Source organism: Carassius carassius, chromosome 6 (genome assembly GCF_963082965.1).
Source record: "Carassius carassius chromosome 6, fCarCar2.1, whole genome shotgun sequence".
NCBI lineage: Eukaryota > Metazoa > Chordata > Actinopteri > Cypriniformes > Cyprinidae > Carassius > Carassius carassius.
In genome coordinates, this window is record NC_081760.1 from 34062860 (window position 1) to 34089813 (window position 26954).

The following is a 26954-nucleotide window of genomic DNA, read 5'->3' on the forward strand; positions in this document are numbered from 1 at the left end:
AATGCAGTCTTTTTTACGTCCAGCTCTGTTCTTGCCTCTTAGTCCAGAGAAGGTGCTACAGGTTGCCTATGAAGTGCTGGAAGGCTTGGAGTTCATGAATAAACATGGCATGGTGCATCAGGCTTTGTCTCCCAACAATTTTCTCCTGGACTATGAGGTTTGTGAAAACATAGACGTGTATTAAGAAATCAATTTTTATTATATTTTATTTGATAAAATATGTCTAAACCTGTAATTATTGTTGCTCAAACATTTAATAATAAAACTCATAGCTTTAATTTAGGAGCTGTGATGTGCTTTCAGCTCACTGTTGGAATAAAATGTTCTTTAACAAATCAACAGGGTAAAGTGAAGCTGGCCGAATTCGGCCTGTATGTCATGACCGACCACGGAGCAGATGTTGACTTTCCTATCGGGTACGTCATTCAATTATAACGTTTTCCATTTGTTTCCTGATCTAACATATTCCTCAGAATGAAACTAACTTGCTTTGGAGTCTATATAAGGGTACAGATAACATCTCGGCATCATTATAGAAGGGCAGAAAGTCAGGGTGAGCTTTAAATCTTGTGCGCCGTCTCTTTAAGATGCATCGTGGCCCTGAACCGAAGCGTCAGCCTTTCATGGAAAAAAAAAAGATCAATGGGTCGCGCTTTGCTCTTGTAATAAAGAAAGATGAGCTAACATTAGATGTGCATCATTGTGGCCCATCTTTGTTTTGATCAAAAGCAGATCCTGGATATCAAAGCGGCTTCCTTATGTGGTATTATAAATAACTGAGTGGCACAACTAGGAGCCCTCATGTTCTCAAAAGGCATGTTTTATAATATCCGGTTGTTATTTGGGTTTTGTGGGACATGTCTTTTGTAATCTGTCATCACAAGGACCACATCTGTACTCTGCAAGACCTTTCAAACACCCGTGTCTTCTGTTCCTCTGTGTTTCCGTAGGTATCCATCTAACCTGCCTCCAGAGGTTATTGCTCAAGGCTGTTTCTATACCAGTGACCTCTCGATCATTGAGGCCCCGCTTCCTTCGGGGCCCAAAACAGACGTTTGGTGTCTCTTGGTGCTTCTGTTTGAACTCTGTGTGGTACGGTCTTAGAGTTCTCCAAGATTCTGCTTAACAAGGACTAAGCTGAATTTTACAATGCAAATATTTGCTTTTGTTTTTCCAAGATACTGTATGAATAATGTATGGTGTTACTGTATGTATATTGTATATGTTTTAACAAAAACATATACCTAAGGTTTTACTTACAGGTTACATTTTATGCATAATTATCAAACAAAGACCAAGTAATGTTTATAAATTCCCTTTCTCCACAAATAATCCAGTGGATGTAATTGTTGTTGATTGCAAAATGTCATAAAAAGGTGATTAAATAAAGACTAATTTGATTGAAGTACACTGAAACCTTTTGTAATCCGAAAAGCACTGCATACTGAATGATTCTCTAAAAATATTAATAGAAATAGTAGAAATAATAGAAATAACAGAAATAGTATACTCAGTCTAAATAAAAACATTTAATAAATAACGGGACTTTCAAGATTCAAGATTTGTATATGTCATATGCATGTTGTAATAATTATAAATAATAAAATATCAAATAGCTTTTTTCCCCATACATTTTTAATTCAATTTTCAAGGTCAGTTTTTAATTAACATTTTGAATTTGAATTAAAAATTGAATTGAGAATTTTTTAATATTAATTAAAAAACATTTTTTTTTTTCAGATTTGATTAATGATTACTGTTTAAAGTTGTTTTAGATATTTTAGAAACGCTTTTATTTAAACTAAACAAAGATTTGTAAAGAATTTGAAAAAAAGTTAACACTTATAACAGTAGAAATTATATAAATGAATTAATTTTTTTTTCTTTTTTTTTTCTTATTTTTAATCCAATATATTAATACTTTTATTTCAACTTCATTTCAATTAACAAAATTGTTTTAATAGTTTTACTTTCGGTAACTGATGATATCTGTCCTAGGTCAGAAGAAATGTTAACTAGATAGTAAACAAACTTTAATGTTGGCTTGGGAAAGCCTAGTCTCTCTTTAATAACAAGGAGTTCAAGGTCCAATCAGGATACAGCATTGCTTATAATATCCTCAGTTGTATACTGCACTTTTGGCAAATGTAGTAGGTTGTAGAAAATTTGCATACTGCAAAAATATGATTTTTAACTGTGACCAAAGTGATTCTAACATTTACTATTTGGTGTCATGTGACTTGTGTTGTCCAATAGGGTAGGCAGATTCTACAGAACATTGATATTAGTGAGAGATTGAAGTTCATCATCACCTTAGGCAAGCTCGTATTTATGTGCACATCACATTATGTCTGCCTCTCGCCATTACAATACGTTATTGTCTCTGCAGGATGCATGGATGACATAATCACTGTTCTTGGCGAGGAACACGGCTGCTTAGATACAATTAAGGTAAGTTTGCTCTTCTTGGATAGCTTTCATCTTTGTACTTTACGTTCCTTGCAAAGATATTTGATTGTGTCATGGTAGGAAGAGCTTTATCAGCTGTTTCATCTTAAAGGAATTTGACTTTAAAAGGTTTACTTTGAAACCTCTCAGATAAACTCTTCTTAGCTTGACACTGAACTCTTCACTGGTCGTACGACTAACGTTTTCCAAATGTCCTCATAAATCTTCACTTTTCAGTGGGTTTAATAGCATGAATGACAGATAGTGCTGCTTTATCAGCGTTTGGCTGGGTTTGATGCTTTACTAATATTCTTGTCTCTGTCTTTTTCCCAGGAGTTGCCTGAAAATGTGCAGGCTTTACTGAGGAAATGCCTGACGTTTCTCCCTTCAAAAAGGTTACCTACAGTATTTAGCCCTTTTTTCACATAAAAAAGAAACTCTCTCGTCTTCCAAAGCTTTTCATGCGGTCAGAAGGGACAATTTGACATTGTCATTATGCCATGAAATGCCTCCTCATATGATCTTATACTTGACCAGTTATTTAATCAATAATTGTATTATTTAAAGTCCTTGTAGGAATGGGTGATATAGTTATAAAATAAATATGATTTTTGATTGATATTCAATATATTGCGTCTCTCTCTCACACACACACACACACACACACACAAATGACTTGTAGGGACTCTCCACAGGCTTAATGGTTTTTATAATGTACAAACTGTATTTTCTATCACTCTACTCCAACCCTACAGCTAAACATAGCCCTCAGAAAACATTGTGCATTTTTACTATCTAAAAAAAAAAAAAAAATCTATATGATTATTAAGCTTCTGTACCTGTGGGGACCTCAATTTAGGAGGTAACACCCCACAGTAACAAACACATCCCCGTGAGTTGGTGTGTATTCAGGTTTAAGTCCCAGCCAGTATAGAAAAACATGTAGGTACACACCAGTACGTACACACACACACACACACACGTTTGATTCATTTTTTGTGTGTTTGTACATTGTTTTTTTTTTGTGCTTTTTTTGAGTTTTAATTTTAGTTCAGTTTAATTTATTTTATTTCAAGAATAAGTCTTTAGAATCAATTCAAACTAAACTAATCAATTTAAACTATATTCAAATGTAATTAACATTTTATTACAAATAACAACTTTTTATGTTTTCTTGTTAGTTTTAGTTAACTCTAATAATTCATTAATTTATTTCTTAATTTTTTTTAATAAAAGGCCACTTCCACACAGATTTATATATATATATATATAAATCTGTGTGGAAGTGGCCTTTTATTAAAAAAAATTAAGAAATAAATTAATGAATTATTCACATTATATTAATTGAATTAATGAAAATCACATTATATGAAATTATTTACTTATTCATATTAATACTTTTGATAATTATTAATCCATACAGCATGTGAGTAAACATAAAGGACCAAACATACTTAATGATTAATAAATTGACTAATTGACTAATTGTTCTTGTCTTCCAGACCGTGCCCAGCCGAGCTTCTAGGAGACTCTGTGTTTGAGAGCATCTCCTGTCAGTACTCACTCTGCCAGAGCCCTTGGTGTCTGTTTGCCGCCTCCCCGTGCTGTGCTCATCTACAGCTTCCTGAGGACATCAGTGAACTCTGGAAAGGTCCGGTGCCTAGATCTCACACTACTGAAAAGTCCTAAAAATTACTTTATTGACTATAAAAAAAGGTAATTCTAAAGCTCCTGTTAATGACTATGCCACTGTGTTGTGCAAATGATGGAGAGACCTTCCTGGCAGAGAGAGCCATGGCTGAAGTGTATCACCTGTGGTGTCTGGCAGGAGGAGACCTGGAGTAAGAGCTGACCAATCAAGAGATCATCCAGTCCAAACCTCCCATCTGCACCCTTCCCAAGTACTCACACATCCCTGATCCCCACAGATCGCCAGCTTTAGAGTCAGCTTAACGATCGTTTCAATGTGCAGCATCAGTCATCTGCTGTTTGCTTTCATGTAGCTTATTGCCATTGTCAAATGTGTTTGCTCTTCAGGTTCATTTTGGAGGATGGCGAGTCTTCTGGTCAAGGCCACGACAGAAGTTTCCTCCTTGATGACACAACTGTGACTCTTTCTCTTAATCAGCTAAAAAAGTAAGAGTGTTTGCTCATATAGGCCATTCATGTATAATAGTAATGTAATAAAAAAACAGTACAAAAATAAATATAATATATCTAATTATATAGGATTTTTCAGAATTTTAGGAACATTTTGTTTGATCATTTATATTGTAGATAATATTGGATTTTTTTATTGTACATTTACAATTATCTTCAATATTTAGATGTAGAATTAAGATTTAAGTTTATAATGAATTACTAAAAAAGATTCATAAAAATTTTATATTCAACAAAAATGAAAATTGGCATTATCTACATAATTAATATTCAAAAGGATATATTTTTTATATATACTAGTTGGGTTTAAATATGCTATATATATATATAATATAATATAATATAATAAATGTAAACAGAAATTAACACAAATGAAACATTTGAAACATGCTTTAAAAGAAAAAAAACGTCTATTTCCAAATTTAGTTTTTGAAGTTGTGAAACATTTTAAAGCTAAATGGAGAATATTGGGCATGTGAGTTGACATACTGAAACATTGCTGATCTCTCATTCCAGAGGTTGAAGGATTTTGCAGGAGAGACGTATTATCCATTATTAGAAGATGAGTAAGAAATCATCTCTCACTTTGTGTTATGGTGTGTTTGGCGGCAGTCAGTGTGTGTCTGATGCTGTGGAAATGTTTTGCCTCAGTCTAACAGCAGTAATGAACTGTCTGCCACCATCACACTGCCCCTCATTATCCGGGAGAGAGACACCAAGTACCAGCTCACCCGCATTGTCCTCTTTCACAGACTGCTCAAGGTCCTTTACACACACCACACACACACACACACACACACAGTTTCTGGAAATGACCACACATTAATAGCTGATGAAATCACCTCATGATGGATGTCCACCCACAGAAAAAAAAGGTTCATAAAGAGTCAAAATGATGTGCTGATTTCTGTCTAAAAATGGCAGAAGTTGTTTTTGAGGTTAGTTTTAGGATTTAGGTCATTAATATTGATTTATCAGTCTTTTTTTGTTGTTGTTGATTGGAGAACATTTGATGTTGAGTGATGTATTAATAGTATGTCAGTTTATCAGACTTCATCAGCTCATAAAATTAGTTTTCAAACACTGCTGTTACAGTAATCAATGTGTTTTTCATTCATTTGTAGGCGTACCCCTACAAGAAGAACCAGATCTGGAAGGAGGCGAGGGTGGATATTCCTCCTCTTCTGAGGGGTCTGGCCTGGGCAGCTTTATTAGGAGTTGAGGTATACATAAATACTGCATTTATGCCAAGGAATATATTGTATTTGTTCAGCAATAGATGTTTTATGACCTTTTTAATAGGGAACTGTGGGTTGATTTTCTATAGAGTCAAATCCAAATTTTGACACATTTGGCAGCTTATAAAGCATGTCTGGTGTTTTTTGTCATTAATGGACTATTGATTCTTGTGTTTGCGTGACGTGTGCAGTCAATCAAATTTGGACATAAATTCAATGCACATTTCACTTTAAAGCAGTGCAGTTATTTCATTCTTATATTAAATGTGCCTTTTAGTGCAACACTCCTAGTTTTATTTCCCAGATTCAAATCACTTAATATACTCCCACAGAGGATGTCCAATCAAAATATGACGGCATTGATAAAGACACGCCTATCCCCACTGATAGACAGGTGAGACTCTTTTCCATGTGGTTAATAGCCTTCACACTGATTGAGGTTATTGAAAAGCTGAATAATTTACCAGCCTGTTAAATTATTCACTTTGTTTGTGAAGTGCCTGTCTTCTCCTTCAAGCCTTGTTAAGATTTGACTATCCACTGATTAATATTTCAGATGATCCCAGAGCGAACAGCGCTGACGGACACCACCTCGCACACTTCGCCACTCGTCATTCTGAGTTCATTTAATTCAGCAGATTTTATTCATTAGAAGCTTTAGCTGTTCGTTCAGCCCTCCTTCAGGTGATGGAGCAATGCATGGGTGGGGTTATGTGCACGGTTTCTCTTTCTGTCACTAGATGGCACCAGAGACTCAGTGTTTCTGTAATACTCTCACTATTTCATGAAGATAACAGATCAAATCAAATGCGCTCGATGATGTGATTTATTAATGTCTGTGTGGGTGAGTCTCAAAAAACCTGTCAACAATACATCTGGGTCATTTTTCACCCTAAAATATGAAGAAATTATGTTTTTCATAAATAAAACTTAGGTCATTTTTCAGGACCATTAAGGTGTTTTCATTATGGCATTTATTATAATTATAATTAAGCACATTTTCTACCAGAATTCTAATTCTAATGGTATGTAATTGTTCTCAGTTTTGATATTCCCATCACTGTAATAGAGTCATTTATGCTGATTTAATGACTGGTTATAATAAAATAGGTTCTTAAATAAATGCAGCTACCATGGTGTACAGATACTCCCATTCTTTTTTTTTTTTTTTTTGCAATTCCCTTTATCCTGATTAATAATTTTCATTACTGTAACACAGTGTTGATTTTCATAACTATCATTAGATTCAATACAACAAATATTATCATAATGTATAAATAATTTAAATTATGTTTCTTTTTTTCTCTCCTTTTATTTCAGTTTTTTTCTCTCTTGTGATGCAAATAATCTCACAATGCAAAAAGTCTGAATCTTTTTTTATTTTTTATTTTAGGATGAAATATGACACAGGTGTGTTCTTGACAGCTCTTATGTGATTGTCCTGTGTATGTGCTCATTTGATGTGTTTGCTGTAGGCTTGGATTCGCTTTGCGCACCTTTTCTGAATTTCAACAATGAAGGTAATGTTTCTGGACAATTGTTATGTATGTTTTTACTTATTTATTTTATTTATTGACATTCTTCCTGATATTAGTGCCTCTAGCTCTAACTCAGTCTTGTTATTTTATGCATGCATGTCAGCATTCATCCCTAAATGGGACAATTTCTTCTTAAAGGACAATACAAAAGTACAAAATACTTAAAGGACACTCGCATGTCATACAAGGTAAGGTGATCCTTTTGTTCTACCATAAAGAATATAACTACCATACTGGATTGGGAATATGCAATTTTCAGTGCAGGCAAAAAACTAAACAAAAAAGTACCCAGATTTTATCAATTTACAACATGCCTGATTTGCATGTGGCAGTTTGCATGTGCTTGCTGTTGTTGCAGCTGTTTCTTTAAAATCCTTTAAGTGTTTATGGCTGTTACACTACAGTGATTACAGCCATAAGCACTTACAGGATTTCTGTAGCTCTGCTGTCAGCACTCCAGGAGCAGAATTGCTTTGTTTCTCTGTCTGACTGAGCTTTGAGCGAAGTGATTGTCCTGCCATGGCTATAACGTGTTAAAAGTGTTTTTGGCCCGAGTACAAACACCTTATTCTTCACTTCTCCAGAATATCTGACCATCTTCTCTCAGATGATTGCATTCCATGACCCCGAGCTGAGCAACCACCTGAAGGAGATTGGTTTCATTCATACCTGATGTAAGTGTAAATATGTCAAAAACACATGAAATAACATCCAAATCAAATCAAATGGACATTGTTTACTTTGTTACGTCAATATTTCATTTCTGTGGCTTTAAGTCCATTCCTGTTAGCTTTGAGAGTCGTCTATGTGCTAGTTTACTCAAAGTGTTTCCAAATCAGGAACAGGAAATGTTGTGTCTGAAAAGTAATTGAGCAATGTGTTACTCAGTATACTAACTTCTTGTTGTATTGAAGAGGTTCGAAATTTGTTCAAATCCGCAATACGACATACGAGATAAGATAACAGTGACTCTTGCCTACGCAATAACAAGTGAGCGATGTTATTCATTTTTTTATTTAGGTAATAGAATAGAATATTAATAATTGTTATTTACATATATATGTTTTATAAAATTTGAATCTACAATACTTTCTGTAGGTCTTAAAATGATCTTAAAAGGTCTTAATTTGACCTTCCACAAATTAAGGCTTTAAAAGTCTTAAAATCATAAAGTCATAGCATTAAATAATAAAAAAGAGAACTAATATATATATATCTCAGTATTTTTGTCTTGTTTTTTAATACAATATCTAAACATCCTTAAATCAAGATATTTACATGAGATGCAAAATGAAGGTATGAAGTCTTGGGAAACTGAACACAATTAAATGAGTTTATGCTTAAAACGAGAACAAACATCTGGGGAATGACAACTTGTTTTCCCTTTGAATTAAGTTGCATTATCTCAGCCCATCAGCAGATATTTGTTCTTTTTTCTTATGAGTTCAATTCATTTTGATCCACTTCTTATGTCATTTTGCATTTATCTTGATTTAAGAATCTTTAGACACTTGCACTGGAAAACAGGGCAAACATACCAAAGAAAAACATCACTTTTTTGCAGTGAGAAGTAAATGAAGTAAAAAGTAATGGAGATCAGTTGCAATACAATGCATTGTGTTTTCTACTGAGACATTTATATTTAGAGAACATACTGACATGCTGTTTTCCCTTTAATGTATTCAATTTAAATTATCTGCAATTGGTCTTAAAAAAATTCTTAAAGTTTAATATTATCAGATGTTGTCTGTAATGATGAATATTTATACCCGTAATAAATGTATTACATTTAATAATTCGATTTGTTTAGGTCTTTTTCTGGTTTGACTTGATTTTTTTCATCTGTCCATCTATGCATTCACATCTTGTCACACGTCAGATCTGCTGGGGCTTGTGTCATTGATAAGGTGCTCACACACGCCGTGCGGCTGACCCTGAGATTTGATCGCTGGCCAAGTCTTCCTCAAGCACACACACACTGGAACATTCTGGGATTCACAAATGCTCCCTCTTTATTTATTTTTCCAATGCTTAGATGATGTCTCTCTTCACTGATGGATAGGGGACCTCCACAGACAAAAAATATTCCACCCACAGCTCTGTGATTGAGAGTCCAAATAAATGATGAGTGGTGGGAATCAACACCGAATTGCTCTTTGATGCAAGAGGAGAGAGCCGGTGTTCAGTTCAGCCGCTGCACAGCTGCTGTTATGGTTCGACCGCAAGAATAAAAAAAAAGCATCATGGGAGAATGTAACCACTGCTGAACTGGAGTCTTTGAGCTGACCGTTATATACACTTAACCTTGCCATGATTCCCAATGCATTTGATCTGGAAGTGTCTGTTTTATTGTGAGCACAATCCCAAAGTCACTCTTTTAAGGGGCTGCATTAGAAGCATTATGCTCTTCAACATGGGTCAGAAAACAGCCACCCAGAATACCCTAGCAACCATTTGGTCATGCCATAGCAACCACCCAAACCCCCCTGTTCACATTTTTCACTCCGTTCACATTTTCTTCAGGAAATCTAGATTGTTTTTGTCCATCACCGGATGCTTTTGCACTGTTTGCTTAATGGCCGTTTCTTCCCCCAGTTGTTGTCATTTTAATTTCACTGTAGTTGGGATCATATTTGATCTTGACTTGACTTATCTTGTTATTATCAAACTGTCTTTGAGGCATGAATACATCTTGGCTGATGTTAGTCAAAGATTTGGCTCAGCTCAGTAAAGTCTGCATGAGCGCTGTTACATTTGGCAGCACAAGGCCTGAAATTCACAGAAGAGTGACCTAGATTTGTGTCCTGCTCCATGTTGGTATTCTGATGATGTTGGATAGGCCAGTTTTGTGCCAAAACGAACCGCTTTTATTTAGATTTCCTTCCTTTCGAAGCATTCGTTGAATTGGCAAACATGTCATTTCGGACCTAATCAGGTAATATTTGCTGTGATGCAATCAAGGGCGACCTTCTTTAGAAGGGCAATTATGGCAGTTTGCAGTCAGTAAGATTATTATTATTATTTATTTTTTTTATTAATGCTTTCATCAGCAAGGATGCATTAAAATGAATAAAAGTGACAATATAACATTTAAAATCGTACAAAAGATTTCAAATGAATGCTGTTCTTCTAAACCTTTCTATTCGGTTCCAGAATTTTTAACACTGATGATTACTAATAAAATGTTTCTTGAGCCCTAAATCAGCATCTTAGACTGATTTCTGAAGAATCATGCTGAACGTTAGTTTATATTGTTTCTGGCACCAGGTGTCAGGATGTCATTGGACCTCGTCCCATCGTGCACAGCTCCTTGTTGCCTCTTAATACGACTCCTCTGGGGCTGTGCTGTCATGTTTAGCAGCGGTCAGAGATGGAGCTCTTCCCAGCAGGGAGTTGTTTTGGCTAGACCGAAGCCTGTCTCGCGCTCGTCCTCTCATTTCTCCCTAAACCCCTCTTCATACAGTACATCTGAGCAGAACCATGGGAAAGAGGCAGTGTTGGAACAGGTGGCTGTTCATTACACTCCCACACACGTCCTCTCGCTTCACAGAGGGCTGTGGAGCAAAGGCCTGAATTACAAATACACGTTTCCTATGATGAATTTAACAATCGCTGAGGTGTTTTATTGGGAACTATAAAAGGGACCATGCTGTTAAGTCAAATTAATCACATTGTTGCTCATGTAAAAAATCGCTTTTGTGCAAGAATGAATGTTCTTTCTTTCTGGTCCTTTCAGCTGTATGCGATCCCGTGGTTCCTTACAATGTTCACACGTAAGTATCAGCGACTCATTAACAAAAGATGGATGGATTATACCTAATGCACTACAAATGAATTAATTAAAAGGATCTTACTATGAAGTGTCCCTCTTCCTCCTAAAGTTGACTCGTTTCTTTTGTTCAGCATTGTGGAATAAATCTTCTTCAAATAAAGGTTGCAAAAACAGTGTTAAGATGATCCAGTTGGTAAAACTATAGAAGGACATACAACCTTGGCAATAATTATAGTGATTCACACTGTAGTAATCTATGGCAATTCATTCGTCATGTTCAATTGTTCTGATTACATCTTTGATGATTATTAATGCACTGATGTACTAATTGTGCTTTGTTTAATTATACATACTGTACTATAATGTGCCGCATCTTATTGTAAAACACACACAATAATAAAAATAATAATTTGTATATTATTATTTTAATACATCAGCAAAATATGTTGTTGTAATAATATACACATAAGTAATAATATTAATAATGTAAAACTATACTTGTATAATTTAATTGAAAAAAGTACTATTATAAGAAGCTGTTGTACTTTGATGGTCACACAACAATAAACAATAAGTTGATCTTTTTTATTTGTTGTAAATTTTTAAATGCAGAACAGATTAATTGCTTATCATTTATTATCACTTTTTTATATATATAAATAATAACAATATATAATTTTTTTTTGTAAACATGGATGGTTCGAGTGCACAACGTGAAATCAGACATTACACAATATGGCAACAGTTATGATTCAGACGACCTGTTGATCATATAAATGCACAGCTGTTACAGTGCAGAGGCTGCAAAATACACTTACAGTACGTCATTTTTTTGATGTGTTCCCCCTGCACAAGATCTTCCACCTGTGGGACACTCTGCTTTTGGGAAACTCGTCTTCCCCCTTCTGCATGGGTGTAGCTATTCTACAGCAGCTGAGAGACCGTCTGCTGGCCAGTGGCTTCAATGTGTGCATACTGCTCTTCTCAGACCTGCCCTGTGAGAGTCACCAGTGCACACACACACACACACACACACACACAAAACATGTTTTCATTTATTTATTTATTCTTTTATACCATTTTATTTTTTTCCAAGTCCATCTGTAATGTTACTCAGGGTTTCGAGTTATACAGGGATTTAGTTTCTCATGAACATTTCTGACCCAACAAGCTGCTTCTGCTGTATCTTTAAGACTTCTATATGGAAATTATGTCTGTTATGTTTAGCTAACCTTTGCACGCCAGCATCATTTAGACTCTTATTCAACAGGCCAAGCTGTTGAATATTGAATAAGCATTGATATGTAAACATGGGTGGTTGTATGCTAAGGACAGTTTCTGAATTACTTACTAATTATTAGCATAAATTTGCATTGTGAGTTAATATGTCTGCAAAGTACATTGGCTTTTATTCAAAAGCTACATAGTACATTGTGCTCTTATTTTATTTGGAAAATCCCATTTTGATTCCTTTAAAGGTCCATTGTCTGTTAATAGAGTGATTATGAATGAAACATGAATGAACAAGCAGCCTTTTCCTTTTTTCTTTAATACGATTGAAATCTGCATGAAATGTTTTTTTGCATTCTCACAAAATTCCTAATCACGTGGATTCGTAGTTTCACAGTTTCACAGGAATGATAATTGTGAATGATAAAAGTGTTATAAACTGTTTTGGGGAGTTTAAATAAAGCTGAAATAAAATGTAAATATTACGGTAGATGGAAAAGTTATGTTGAGTAAAGTGCTAATAATATTTGTATTAATGTAATACAAATATTTATGAAAAAATACTTTAACACTTAAACTTAATTTATTTGTTGAAAAACGTAAAAGTAAAATAAAAGCTTATTGTATATTAAACATGGTTTTCAGGATATAAATAAAGCTGAAATAAAATGTAAATATGAATATAAATTCAAAACAAAAATAAAAATGTTTTCTGTCCAACTAAATGAAATGAGTTGAAAAACTAGCATTACTAAAATTGAAATAAAATTATACATAGAAGCCAAATAGAAATATTACACAAAAAAAAAAAAATCCTAATAAAATTAAAAATTTAAAAGCACATAACAAATCACATGGATTCCTATTGAAATGACTAGATTTCACCCACAAAATTTAGCATCAACGATAATATGGCCGCACATTTCTCTCAAGAATAATACTAGAATTATGTTTACCAGGTGCATTGTGGGTAAATCAGCTACATACTGTCAAAACGCTAATAAATACACTGCTGAGTTTGCTGCAGTTGCTGTGGACCCAGACTTGGTTCGGCACACCTCTGTCATAAAATGGGCTTTATACCCCGTAAGCTCCCTGACGCCGGGGCTCAGTTGGGACATGTTTGCGATGAGCTCAGGATAATGCGGCTTATGCCGTTCTTTCGGTGTGGTATGTTGGGAGAGGCAGCTGGCGTCGCCGTGGCCTGACAAGTGGCGTTCTGGTCAGGACAGCACTGCGTGTTTCCTCTGGCATCTGCTTACCACTGTTCCCTTGAGGTTGCTGTCAAGAGAGAGCCGCGCGGCGCTGCTGAATTGATGGACGATGATTGAGTCTAATGTGAGGGAATTAGCTGGGAGCATTCAGGGCTGCTGAAACACTGATGCTGTGTACACTCAGTCACAATGCAGGGATTACTTCCCAAAATAATGTAGAAAATATCACGCTACTGCAGTTGAAAGCAGGACATTTTCTGAAACTTGTCACTGTATCTTTCAGGTCAAAGCACACTGGTGTAAACAAAGGTTAGGATTTAAAAAAAGCTTGTTTTGTGTGTGTGTGTGTGTGTGTGTGTGTGTGTGTGTGTGTGTGAAAAGGCTTTAAAAGAAGCCAGGAAAATGTTCTTAAATTTAAATGTTCTTATTCTTATTTAATTAGATTAGTATTAGATATGCATGCTGGTCATATTTCCTGTTTTTCCTACCAGCTATGATGATGTCTAGTCCACTTTAGTCTGTATACATTTAAATACATTTCTGAATCTAGACAATAAAGATACAAAACCATATATAAAGGGGTAGGACACACACACACACACACACACATAAAAATCTTATAAAACTTACAAAACTGAAAATATTAATAAATATGATATTAGTACATACTAGTCATATCAGTTGTGTGCATATATAAAAAATATTCTAAAATACACTTTTTATTCTACTTACAGTGGCCAGCATGTCAAGATCACATGACCAGCTTATTCTTGCATTCAACCAATTTAATGAACTGAAACACCTGTTTGTTTTCAGCAATGGCTGCAAAGAGGTTAATTCGGTCATACTAGTGTTTGGGAAGATGAATATGAAACATAAACACTACTTACTGCACCTTTAAAGCTGAAGTGTGCAGCACCAAATGGAGCTGTAAAATTAATAACTGTAGCAGACAGTCCTGACCTAATTCTTTTATTGTAGCTTAAGGCGGTAGGGATGATAACAAAAAATTGCAAAAGAAAAGCAAAATTCTTTACAAATCAACTTTAACATCAGCAAAACCATTGCACCAGCAATCACAGAGAAATCTGTAATAGATGTGGCAGCGATGTTCAACAGAAGCCCGTGAGACACACCATTACTCCGTCCTGTCTGGAGACAAACATCCAGCTGGAAGCAAAGCACAAATCACATTTTGACAAAAATCTGACTGCAAGTGGCTAATAAGCATCTGTCACTGGCAAATCTGGTTTTACAGGATGATCTTGTGTCAGATATTGCTGAAAACTTGACATACGCAGGGGATGCTCCATGAGCTTTGATCAGTTCCTCAAGCCAGATTAACTAGAAGTGCTGTTTTCACATTGTCCAACTGTGTCAAATCCTGTTAGTCAGTGTTATATCATGTAAATCTACTGGCCTATAGGAGTATCTGTAGTCTAACATGCAAGAATGTTAAATATGAATTATGGGGAATAAGCTGTCTGGGAAGGGGTTTTATTTATTTATGTTTTTATAATCCATTTTAAATGGACTAAATCAGCTCTGATATCCATCATCTATCATAAATGGTTGCTGTTGGATATTTTCTTTTTAGCGGTACATACTGTTACATCACATATTTTGTAATATTTGTTTTATTTTTGTACTGTCATTTTATTACCTCCTCAGGCTAACACTGTCTCAATTTTTTAAAACATGCAGTTTTTGATTCTGCTCTTCTAAACAAAAAATACGAGAAGGGAAAATCTTTTACAAAGCTAATTTAAAACTCATTTGTAAATACAATAAAAAATTTTTTTACAAATATAATGAATGAGTGAAAATAACGTTAAAAGTATCAACTATTTTCCTTTTTTTGTGCTTATCTTTATTATTTTCACACATTTATTTTAGCAAATGTCATGATTTTTATATGGCATGAGGTTATCTGATTTAAAATAATATTAATAATAATAATAATAATGAAACTGACAGAAAATCATGAAGGGTCTACAAGAGTTATAAATATATATATATATATATATATATATAATATTGCATTTGCATTAATTGCATTTTTAACGTAACTTCATAGATGAAAAAAGTGATCATTATTGATCTGTTTGTAATACTTTCTATGCTACTTTTGCAAGGCTCAGCTAGTTGTCAAGGTGGGATTTTGTGCTTCAGAAAAAGACTTTGTGAGAATTATTTACAAACATGTCACATTATTTCTCTCGGGGAAGTCTGCAACTGTAACCTGCGGTTTTTCTGCATATGCACAGCATCAGTATTCACAAAACAGGGAATTTGTTTCAAAGCAAAACTTTTGACAGCTTAGTGAATAGTAACATTATGCTGAGAAAACCCACAAACACACAAGCTCTCCAAGAATTAAACGCCTTTGAAAGTTTCACTATTGAAGCGGATGATGGGGCTTTTTCGTAGGTTGAACGGAGGTGAACTAGCGTCTCTTCTCTTTTCTGTCTGTAATTGTGACAGTGGGGTAATTAACACGGCATGGGGTGGTAGTGCCTGATGAACACAGATGAACATGCAGACTCTTATGTTTGAGAAGGTCACGGCTGTCATTTCTTCCACCACATGCTGTTGAGTTGCGCTCCTGCCTCTAACGCATGCCTCAAATGCCTCGATTTACCTCGCATGCAACTGTGCTTTCCTCTGCTGTTGCTGGATCTGCCTGGCAGGCGTCCATGATGTGGGCCGTTATCTTGAGATTGTTTTGCTTCGTTTGTCTCCAAATCGCTCATTTTAAATGGCTATTTCCTTGGCACAGAGGAGCGAGTGGCATTAAACTTCTAAAAGCCATTGGAAGGAGACTGGTGTATCCAAACTGGGTGCAGGTGGATGCCGCTGACATTTAGGGATTTCATTTCCCTGTTCTTTTTGCTGGCAAGCCACATGAAAAGTCTGAGGAGTTGAGAGAGAAAACTCCTTTTATAGGTAGAATATTTTTCCTTGCTGCTTACTATCTTCTTCTCGGTTTCCTACAGGCAAGCACTTTCAGACTCAAATACACACACATTTCACTGTATTCATGAAGTTTAATGGTGTTTTTAAATGCTGTCACCATTAGTTGTTATTGATTGGCAAAATCGACCAGCACAGACTTCAACATTCCTTCTTTTGTCTCCCACCAAAAAAAGAGCTTTGGAAAGACATGGGGGTGAATAAATGATGACAGAATTTCTTTAATTCAATGATTATGAGTTGATTAATGTTGTATAAAGGTACTTGCCAGGGAGAAACAGCTCAGTTATGATTATATTGCTTCCCCAAAATCTCATTTTACTTTGTACACTTTAAAGTGGATTATTCGTTTATGCCCATGCCCTACTCCCATTCCATTAGCATTCAGTAAGACATTATTCTGTTGAGACTTTAAGTGCCATCATCACATTCCTATGTGCTAGCGTGTTTGTTTGACCCACTTGTTGCTACATGACTCTGTTTACTTTACACACTGTTAGCGCTAAATATAGAGTTGTTGAATCAGTGCCTTGTACTGTAATTCCTGCTTCCTGTACACAAACGTCTCAACTTGTTAATAACATATTACTAATTTTTTGCAGACATGCACTGCAGACATCCTATTCAGTTTCACAAAAGCAAGCTATATTTCATTGTGGAGGTGAATTTTCCTCCTCTGACTTTTTATTCCCCCATAAAGAGGTTTCAGTTAAACGCTGTCACCTTTTCTTTCCCCTCTCGTGTCTTTTGGAAAGTGTGGGCTGGAAAACGACGGCAGTGATGAAATGTATTCTTGAGCCGATAGGTGTTAAATGGCCCAGGTTCACTCTCTTGGCACTTTGTCATTATTTTGTAGACTCTGAATGGACATGCCAACATTAATCCGTTCTGTCAAGAGAAGCCATGAAGCTCTGGGTGGTGTTCAGTGTAAGCACTCGCCCAATGTACGTTTTTAAAGGGCTTTACTGGTGTTACTGTCTAGAAAGTAGTATGGCTGCTCAGTATGAAATGATAGATAATTATAGGAGAATTCATTGTAAATTATTATTATTTTATTTTTTTGTGTATTATGGAACAAAGATTTTATATTTTCTTTCCCTCTACCATTCAAAAGTGAGTACATTTTTTAAATATAGTAATGCTTTTATTCAACAATAATGCATTAAATTGATCAAAAGTGATATTTCTATTAAATGATATATATATATCAAAGAATCAAAGAATACAAAAAAAATAATAGTTTCCACAAAAATATTACAAATAAATTCCAAAAACATATTAAGCAGCTTAATTGTTGTTGTTGTTGTTGTTGTTTTTTCATTGATAATGATAAGAAATACCATCCATTGAATGATGCTGAAATTCAGCTTTGCATCACTGGGAATAAATTACATTTTAAAAGAGATTCAAATAGAAAACAGTTGTAATAAAATTGTAAATTGTGATTAAATTGTAATAATTTACTGTATTTTTAATTAAATAATTTCTGAATATACGCTTTATATATATGTAGTGTATATATGCTAATAGTTGCTATTATAAAAAAAGTGTACTGACCCCAATGTTTTGAAAATTCTTTTCTTGTACCAGTTTAAACTTAACATTTTTTACCCGACCAAAAAAGACTTTAACCACATGATTCAGCTATTCACCACGTACAGTACCCTTCTAAAACATTTACCATGAATAAAAAATAAAATAAAATATCATAGCTACTACAGTTATTATGATTGCATGCATAATAATAATGTATTTTCCGTACCCGTATAGGGCTGATTTCACTCCTCCAACCATATCAAATGACTTCAGGAGAATTTAGTAGTCTGTCATTTAGTTCTTATCCCCTTTTCCCACTGAATCCAGATGACTCCTTCATGCATGTATATTTCATGCCATCTGAAAGTCTGAATAACATCTGCAACTAATACTGTGACGAAAGCCATGTTTATAAAGATGGGATGTGGAATGCATAGCCAAATCTGTCTTTCTATCACATGTTGTTTGTCTTGGCTACACTGGGAATACTGTGCTGGAAGGTGGTGTTCTTTCATGCAACATTCATGCAATGTGACTGAGTGTATTTATTTATTCCTTCCGTGCCACTGTGTAGGGTTGGGATTCGAGAACAGTATGGATTGAATGTGGGTCGCACATGTGGGATGTCAAGGACCCCTGGTGCATGCACTGCTCTGTTTGATTGGGAGGATGTTATATTTGAGTTATGGCAGAGTGATGAGGTTCTGTAATTATGATATGTGCATGTCTCGTACCTCCAGGTCCATCTGTCGTTCCTCATCTCCGCCTGTAGATTTGGGTCAGCGGAAGGCGGGACGGGGAGATGATTGTTGGAGAAGAGGTGGATCATCTGTCACAGTCTCTAATGCACTGACTGATTGGTGCTTCATCTCTCATGCTGTTTTCTTTATGTCTCCTCTTCCTCTCTCTCTGTTCCAAAGCCTTCCTTGCCATCTTAACTAGAAAAGAGCCTCATATAGTGGACTGATCTGAAACACATCACATTGACAAACATAACATAACATAAATAGCAGTTCTCACACAAAACATATGAGACTCAACTTACAATTGCATGCAAGTTCTAGGTGTAAAAATCCCATTCAATTTTATATATATATATATATATTGATTTATTTATTTTTTGATGAGAATATACAAATTGTGTCTGACATAACATGAACACTAAGATTCAATGGTATATGTAACATCTATAATATTACAAAATATTGATGTATGTATGTATATATACACAGAAATATACATTTACACACACACACAAACACACACACACATATATATATATATATATATATATAATTATTTGGGGAAAATAGCTCTTTATAATCACAATTTTTTAATTTATTTTCATTCTGCTTGTCAGAATGCAGTGCATTATGGGTCTATATATGTGATGTTAAATGCTTTCTAAATAGATAGCACACTTTTTTTTTTCTTATTAATTTTTTTAAGCAGACCTTCTCTTTCTCTCTCACTCTCTCTCTTGCCTTTATTACTTCAGAGGACAGTAATCACAGCCTCTCAGTGTAAGTCCAGTGTTTACAATCCAGTTTCACAAAATTCACAGTTTCCACTTTCACAAAATGAAGCTGTAACACTCAGCATTAAATAGTAGGCCAAGCATGCCAAACCACTTCATTAGGGATACTTTTTTCACTGACAGGATTGAAAGCGAGTGAGATGGCGAGGAAAGGATTCCTGATTTGTTGTTATCCATGTGAATCCCTGTTACTTTAATCTCCGGTTTAAGGCGCAGGGCTCAAGAGAGCTGGCTTTGCCTTTGAAAGAAGCAGTTGAGTCTCCTCTTCTTCTCTTCAGTTGCTGCTGGGAGAGTGTGAATGAAGTGTTGATGTCTTCACTAGTTTGTTTGTGACTGAATGACTCCATTGGCAGGGAGTCCGTGTCTTTGGTATCAGCTGGAGAGAGTTGCCGAGGTCATCCCAGGTTAATTAGGAGGAAGTTAGTCAGTCTGTGATGATTTAAATAGCTAATAACTCCTGCAAGCACTAGATTCAATAGCTTAAGATTCGCTAAGCTCACTCTAGTTTGAGGGTAACAACTAGGGATGAATCGATAACAGTTTAACAAACAAATCACAATACAGTTCCCAACGGTTAATATTATGTTTAATATTTTAGTAATCATTAAAGCCGTATTTGATTACTGTGATTTGAAAATCTCACTATAATTTCTGTCCAACATTAAGCAAAGTTAGCAACATTCTAACCAAGGTTTTGTTTTGCATGAATATATGGCGGAAGGCAGTGAAAGGCTTTACAGAGAAAAAATATATGTATTAAATTATGAATGAATTATATTCATGTAATTTCCCTCTGTAAAGCCTTTCACCGCCTTCCAAGAAAGGCAATATGTCACAATATTACAGTTTTTACTGCATTTTGTGATCATATAAAAGCCTTGGTAAGCATAAAAGACCTCCTTTCAAAAACGTTTTAAAAATCTAAACAACTGATGGTTTTGTAGTGACTTTTTCCTGTTTTGCTTCCAGAGATGCCAGCATGCCCAGCCAAACAAACCTGACAGTGACAGCAACAGCCTGGGGAAAACACCTTCCTATTACTCTTCAGAATATCAAGACCTGACCATGACGGACCTGGTAAGTGCCCTGAATCGCCCTTTGACCTCTGAGTGCCTCTGCTCCAGATCCAGTCATCTCAGAAAGAAGGTTTTCCTCATAGCATTAAGATGCTACAGTAAATGCATTTCAGAAGATTATTTAATGTAACCGAGCCTTATAGTGGAGAAGGGCCAACTAATAACTTGACATGTAAGAGTTAATGAGAAACTCTTCTCTCTCTTCTATTACTGTCATGAGAGTAGTTGCTATTAAATATTTAAAGATAGAAATACTGAACAACAGAGTGGCCTTTATTACAGTAATCGCTTTCGACATCTTGCTGAGTTCCTTTTGCCCTTTTGGACTTTTAAAGATTGCTTTGTGCCGAAAGGTAGAGTCAGAGAGTATGAAGGATGGAGCCAATTACCCCACTGCTAATCAAACGATCCATGAAGGTTTGCGGTCAGAAGAGAGGTGAATTTAGCCACTGATGATTTCAGCCGCCCACTGTTCATTTCCTAATGACATGCTTTAGCTCACTAGCCAACACTCCAGTGCTAAGGGAAATCGGAAAACCTTAAATAGTCGAAATATGAGAGGTTTTATTTCAAACGTGGAGGCCTGTTCACAGTGAAACACAGAATTGAGAAATATTAATAATGAAAATTAAACATAGGGGCTTCATGCACTAAAGAACAAATTGGTGCTGCGGCACAACTAGGATAATAAGGATCAGACAACCACGACTTAATAAATCTAATCCAGCCAGAAAATTAAAAACTGTTCGCTTACTTTGCATTGCCATATATATCTCTTTTACAGGGTGTATTGTTATCATTAAATAACTGTTATTAACACTTTAGGTTTTAGTTTTTTTTTTTGTTAGAAATGCATTTCTTAGGATTGCTAAAATCCGTATCTCAGAAATGCTCCTGGTCTCACATGCCTTCGCACTCACATAAACATTCTTAAACGCATTCTTACATAAGTAATGAACCACAAAGCGTAGAAGGTACATAACTGGATAGAAAGTGTCTGAAGTGTGATGTGACCTAAAGAAATGGTTCACCCAAAAATGAAAATTTGCTGAGCAAGTGATGTAATGCAAAATTCCTCCAAATATGAAGAAACAAACTCATCTAGATCTTGGATGGGCTGAGGGTGAGTACATTATTTTTTTTTTTTTTTTTTTTTTTTTTTTTTTTTTTTAGGAAATTTTTGGATGAACTATTCCTTTAAGGGTTGAAGAGTTGTTTGGTTACACAGTAGCTTTGAAACACGGAGGTCTGTCCAAAATGTTTGTATTGTCATTCATCTCAGTGAACATGTTTGCTATTGATTTTTAGACCCATTCTCCTAATTATAAGAGTATTTGAGTTCTTACTTCTTTTTCTATTTGGTCTACTATTTATTCATCCGTTGCCATGCATTTTTCTCCACGCAGAATCACTCATTCTTTCTCTAGCTGTGCTCCGGGTGGTAAATGGTGAGGTTAGGCCTGCTGTTAATTGTCATCTCCTGGTCATTAGAGCACGGTGTGTCTGCTGAACAAGCTTTCGGCTTTCTCTCTCTCTTTTTGTCGGGCATCTGGCAGGCACTGTCACTAAAGCCTGACTCCAACAAATTGAAACTTGCAGTCAAACCTTCTGTCAGCAGCCGTGTGTGTGTGTGTGTGTGTGTGCAGTATACTGTATGTGTGTGTGTGCGATAGAGATGATGACACCAGTGGCTTCAGCTGATTCTGAGAAACAACATGTGCACATGACTGGATGAGTTTTTGAGCAACACTAAGTAGTTGTAGATGGTGTCGCTCTGAAATGACTGTCATTTTGAATGATAATAACCACAAAATGCCATTTATGGTGATGGTTACTGACTGAATTAAAGTGTAATCAAAAGGTCATATGGATGTATAACACTGATGAGATTTGATATGAACTGTGTTATGTAAAATAGCAACAGATTCCTGTGATTGAATTCCCATTTCCCATTTGGTGCAAGGTGAAAATTCTAATTCAATGATATAATTTAGTTTTGCCATTTTCTGCACTATTCTCAACATTTAATTTAAACATAAACGTGTCTATAATTTGAAAATAAGAATCTATTATATAAACTGGACTGATATACTAATGTAATAGTAGAGAAATGATCATTTCTGCACTGCATTTCAGCCATCGTTTATAGGTTTGACGTTTCGTTTTCGTGTTCCCATTCGTCAGTTATTGCATCAAAACAGGTCTTTGCGATTCAGAAGTACTGAGATTATATGTACATTATTTTGAACAAAGGTAAAACAGTTAAATTGTGAAATATTATTACAACTTAAAATAGCAGTTTTCTTTTTGATTGTATATTAAAATGTAATTTATTCCTTTTATGCAAAACTGAATTTTCAGCATTACTCCAGTCCTCAGTCTCACATGATCCTTCAGAAATCATTCTAATATACTGATTTGCTGCTCAAAATATAAGTAAATAAGTAAGTGATGAACAATTATTTTTGTGTAAACCATGATTTTTCAGGATTATTTGACAGTTCTAACAATTGTTAATTAAAGTCTGAGCCATTAAACGCACAGTAATATCAGTCCATTTTGTAAAGAATCCACCTCCGTTATTTGGACTTTGCTTGATGCTTTTAAATGCTATTCGTGGCTTGTTAAGTGAACAAGCTAGTTTACTCAATAACCAAAAAACAAGGTTCTCAATAACACACCACTCTTAACATAAAGAGCCCAAAACCTCTGGGTAATCCTCTTTAAAACATTCCTTTTAGGCTGTGTACCTGTACATGGCCTTTGTGTCAGCCTGTTAATGATCGATGGTTGGAATGACAAAGTGCAAATGACTTCTCAGTGAACCAAGGTCATTGTCACAACCAAAAATCTTGAAGTGGACCTGTGTTTTAGTCTCGAATATTGTTGTATTGGACATTTTGTTGTGGGTATTGGTATATTTTTGGCTTCTTAATTGTTTTTAAATATAATATTCATTTATTTTAATTTTTTAAATGTAAGTTAATCATTTAATTTGATCTTTTATAAAGTTATGCTTTCCATCACACATTACAGTATATGAGTCCATTTACTGTACTTGAAAATATATAGCTGCTATTTTATTTTAGGAAGGATAAGATAATTGTCATAAGATAATCATCATATTTGTGGGTACTTGGCATTATAAAGTACTTGATGCATATCAACAGAAATGTAATGTCAGTGCATGTGAACTTTGACTATTTTGCAAGCAACAAAATGCATGTTTTTTTTTTTTTTTTTGTAGTATATTTCTACAACTCTGATTGGTCAAGAGGGGGGAATTGAGCAGACCTTAAGTCGGTTACATTCCTTAAGTATTGGATCTGTGACATTATTCTGATTCCAGACTTTCTTTGAGACTCTCTTATTTGCGGCAGTTAAAACACATCACCTGTTCCAAAGCAGATGTTGGATGGTAAAAGGCCTCTCACACATCACAGAGCACTATCAGACAACTGAATTGACGCCAGATCTCTATCCTTCATCATTTGTGATAGAAGATATCATACATCTTTTGACAGCACCTGTCATGTAGATGTTAAGCCTTTCAAACACAAGCTTGTTTTCAGATTTGCACTGGTAATCCTTTTCAGACCGTAAATACCCACTGAAATGTTTGCATGGATTCGATTATTTCTCCATTTTTAAAGCCAACTCCTTTCAGCTTTGAGAAGAAACATTTACCGCTTCGACTGATCAGACCAGCTCAGTGACTTTTGAATCTCTTGCCATTTCCTGAAACCACAGAGCATCCAAAAATGCAAGTTTACGGCCTATTGAAATGCCACCACTAATAATAAAAGGTCACTCTTGCCTGCATTTAGAATGTCTGAAGCTAGGGCACAAGGGCCTCCTTTAGGCAATGATGAGAATGCCAAGGGCCCTACGGATCTAATGCACTTTAATACGAGAATCCATTGGACATCAGCTGCCCTCCATTCCTCAAACTTACCTCCATTGCTAAGGTGACCTCATAGGTAATTGGCTGTACTCTGTGGGAGGCTGATACTCCGTGACTGATTGGACCGATTTCATGGGCTACTGAACATTGACATTTATGAGATATCCCCCCACCTCACTGCCCTTTCCTGTGCTGTTCCCCTTTGTTCCAGAGTCCTACACTGAGAACTGTGGAATTAATTGATAATGCACATTGTTATTAGGGTATTTACTGTTTGTGCAGTGTGGCTCGCATAGATTGGCCATACTGCCCACCCCTATTTGGAATCCACTCGCTGTCTGCGGTTACTGTAGATGACTTACTTGGAAATTTGGCCAGTGTTGAGGTGTAGAGAGGATGAACAGAATCAGTAATTGTTATCCACGCCTATTGTGGCTATTAAATCGGTCCTTTCTGATAAAGATCTAATGTGCCTGTACCTGAAGTGCCAATTAGAGCTATGATATTGCTGTATTGCTTTTCAGTCGAGTGGGAGAAAAGATATTTATGTGAGAATGAGTAGTTTTCATTTTGAGTTCAACTGGACCGCTGCTCTGTTAATCATTGGGATGTGACACAGATAGAGACATTTCCAGACAGGTGGGCTCCTTGCATGTGGAAACTGGATGAAGCTAATTGCTCCAGCTGGGTTGGGGGAAAAGTGTTCGATAATGGATTTAAGGTAGCAGGGACCTAGGACATTGACTGCAGTGGCAGGCCAGAAAAATTTTTCTTGATTTTGATTCGGCAAGTTTGTTCTCCCCATGTAGACTTAAGCAAAGATGCAAGTGTAAGGATTTCTGATAGCAGCTTGTGACAGATCTTCTGGCGGGTAACTGTGAATTAAGCAGCAGTATTTTGAATACCCTTGAGGGGTCATGTGGCACATCCAGATGAGCTGGCCATGAGCTGTCACTTGAATAAAAAACCAAGTAATTTTGCAGAGCTTTCAATTTCACACCTACATAGATAGGAAAAGACCATCTGACTGACATTTAAACAATGTTTGCTTTGTATCTACATGTGGGTCGGGTAAATATTCACAGCCTCCATTGTCTGGGGAAAAATGTTTCATTAAAAGTTGAGGTCAAGGAAAATGTTTTTTTATTCTGGAGTTGTGTGTCATAATGCCGCAAGACTGTGAGATTGTTGTGATGTGTTCACTAAAAGCGAGCTGGTCATTTTTGCAGGCTTTTATTCACCTTGAAGTAACCACTGTGTTTGAGAGTCAGAAGCCATCTTGAGAGCAGCCCAGTCTTGACAGTTTGAGCTCGAGGTGTTGATTATTCATTCAGGTTGAGCTCTCAGAGGGATACGAGATCACAGAGGTGAAAACAGATAGAGGCTTGACACGCAGCCCTGATTTTTGTCGACATGGCAGTGAAATAGAAAAGCCATGCATTTGGATGAGAGAATAAAGTGATCTGGTATAAATGGAGAATTGTATCGAACCAAGGACAGATCCTTGAGGGATACCAGAATTGTCAGGGTGCAGGTTGCAGGAGTTGAACATATGCATGTGTTTTTAATAAATGTACTCCTTGTAAATGTACTCTTCGCTGTTTTTCTTGCTTAACACTAACTGGCTAATGTTTACTTGTCTTACTTTCAACCCACTTATCACTCTCTTGCACTCTTTCTTTTTAAATACCTCTCAGTGGTGCAAAAAAATTGCTGTCGTTTTACCACTTATTTTTTGCCCCCTCAGAGCCACTCAAGCTGAGCGAGCTGAAAGCAGAAGTGTCTCCGCGAATCTCTGTGGAAGACCTCATTGACCTGTGTGAGCTCAGTGGACCAGCTTACATTAAAAATCATGTCAAGAGGGCCAGGCCTGGGAAACCCAAGATTCTAGCAGTGGACATTCGGAGTCTTGAAGAGTATCCTTTCAGTCTTAATGATACTGTAAATAGAATCCTTACACGCACACACACACATATATATATTTGTGTGTTTTGGTAAGATTTTTTTATATCTTTCATGCTCACCATGTCTGCATTTAAGTAGATACAAGAGGGCACAGAATCAGGATAAGAGCAGTCATAATAAATGTATACAAAGCTTTCAGATAATAAATTAAGCTGCATCATAGTAAATATAATGTAAAAGCTGCAGGGCTGATATATGGACGTAGATATTCATTGTCCTCTCGTTCTGTATTCTGCACCATTTATGAACATTTCAGTGTTTGATATGAATGCTAGACAAAGACCTTTCTGTTTTAATTCATATATAAAATCTGCATGAACATGATTAATTGTAAGCATTTTCTCATCCTCTTGAGTTTTGTTA

The 26954-nt window shown here is 35.7% G+C and overlaps 1 pseudogene; it reads left to right on the forward strand.

Moving 5' to 3' along the window:
• Positions 1-26873, forward strand: part of LOC132141701 (TBC domain-containing protein kinase-like protein) — a 29560-nt pseudogene extending 2687 nt beyond the window's left edge.
• Positions 26874-26954: the final 81 nt, after the last annotated feature.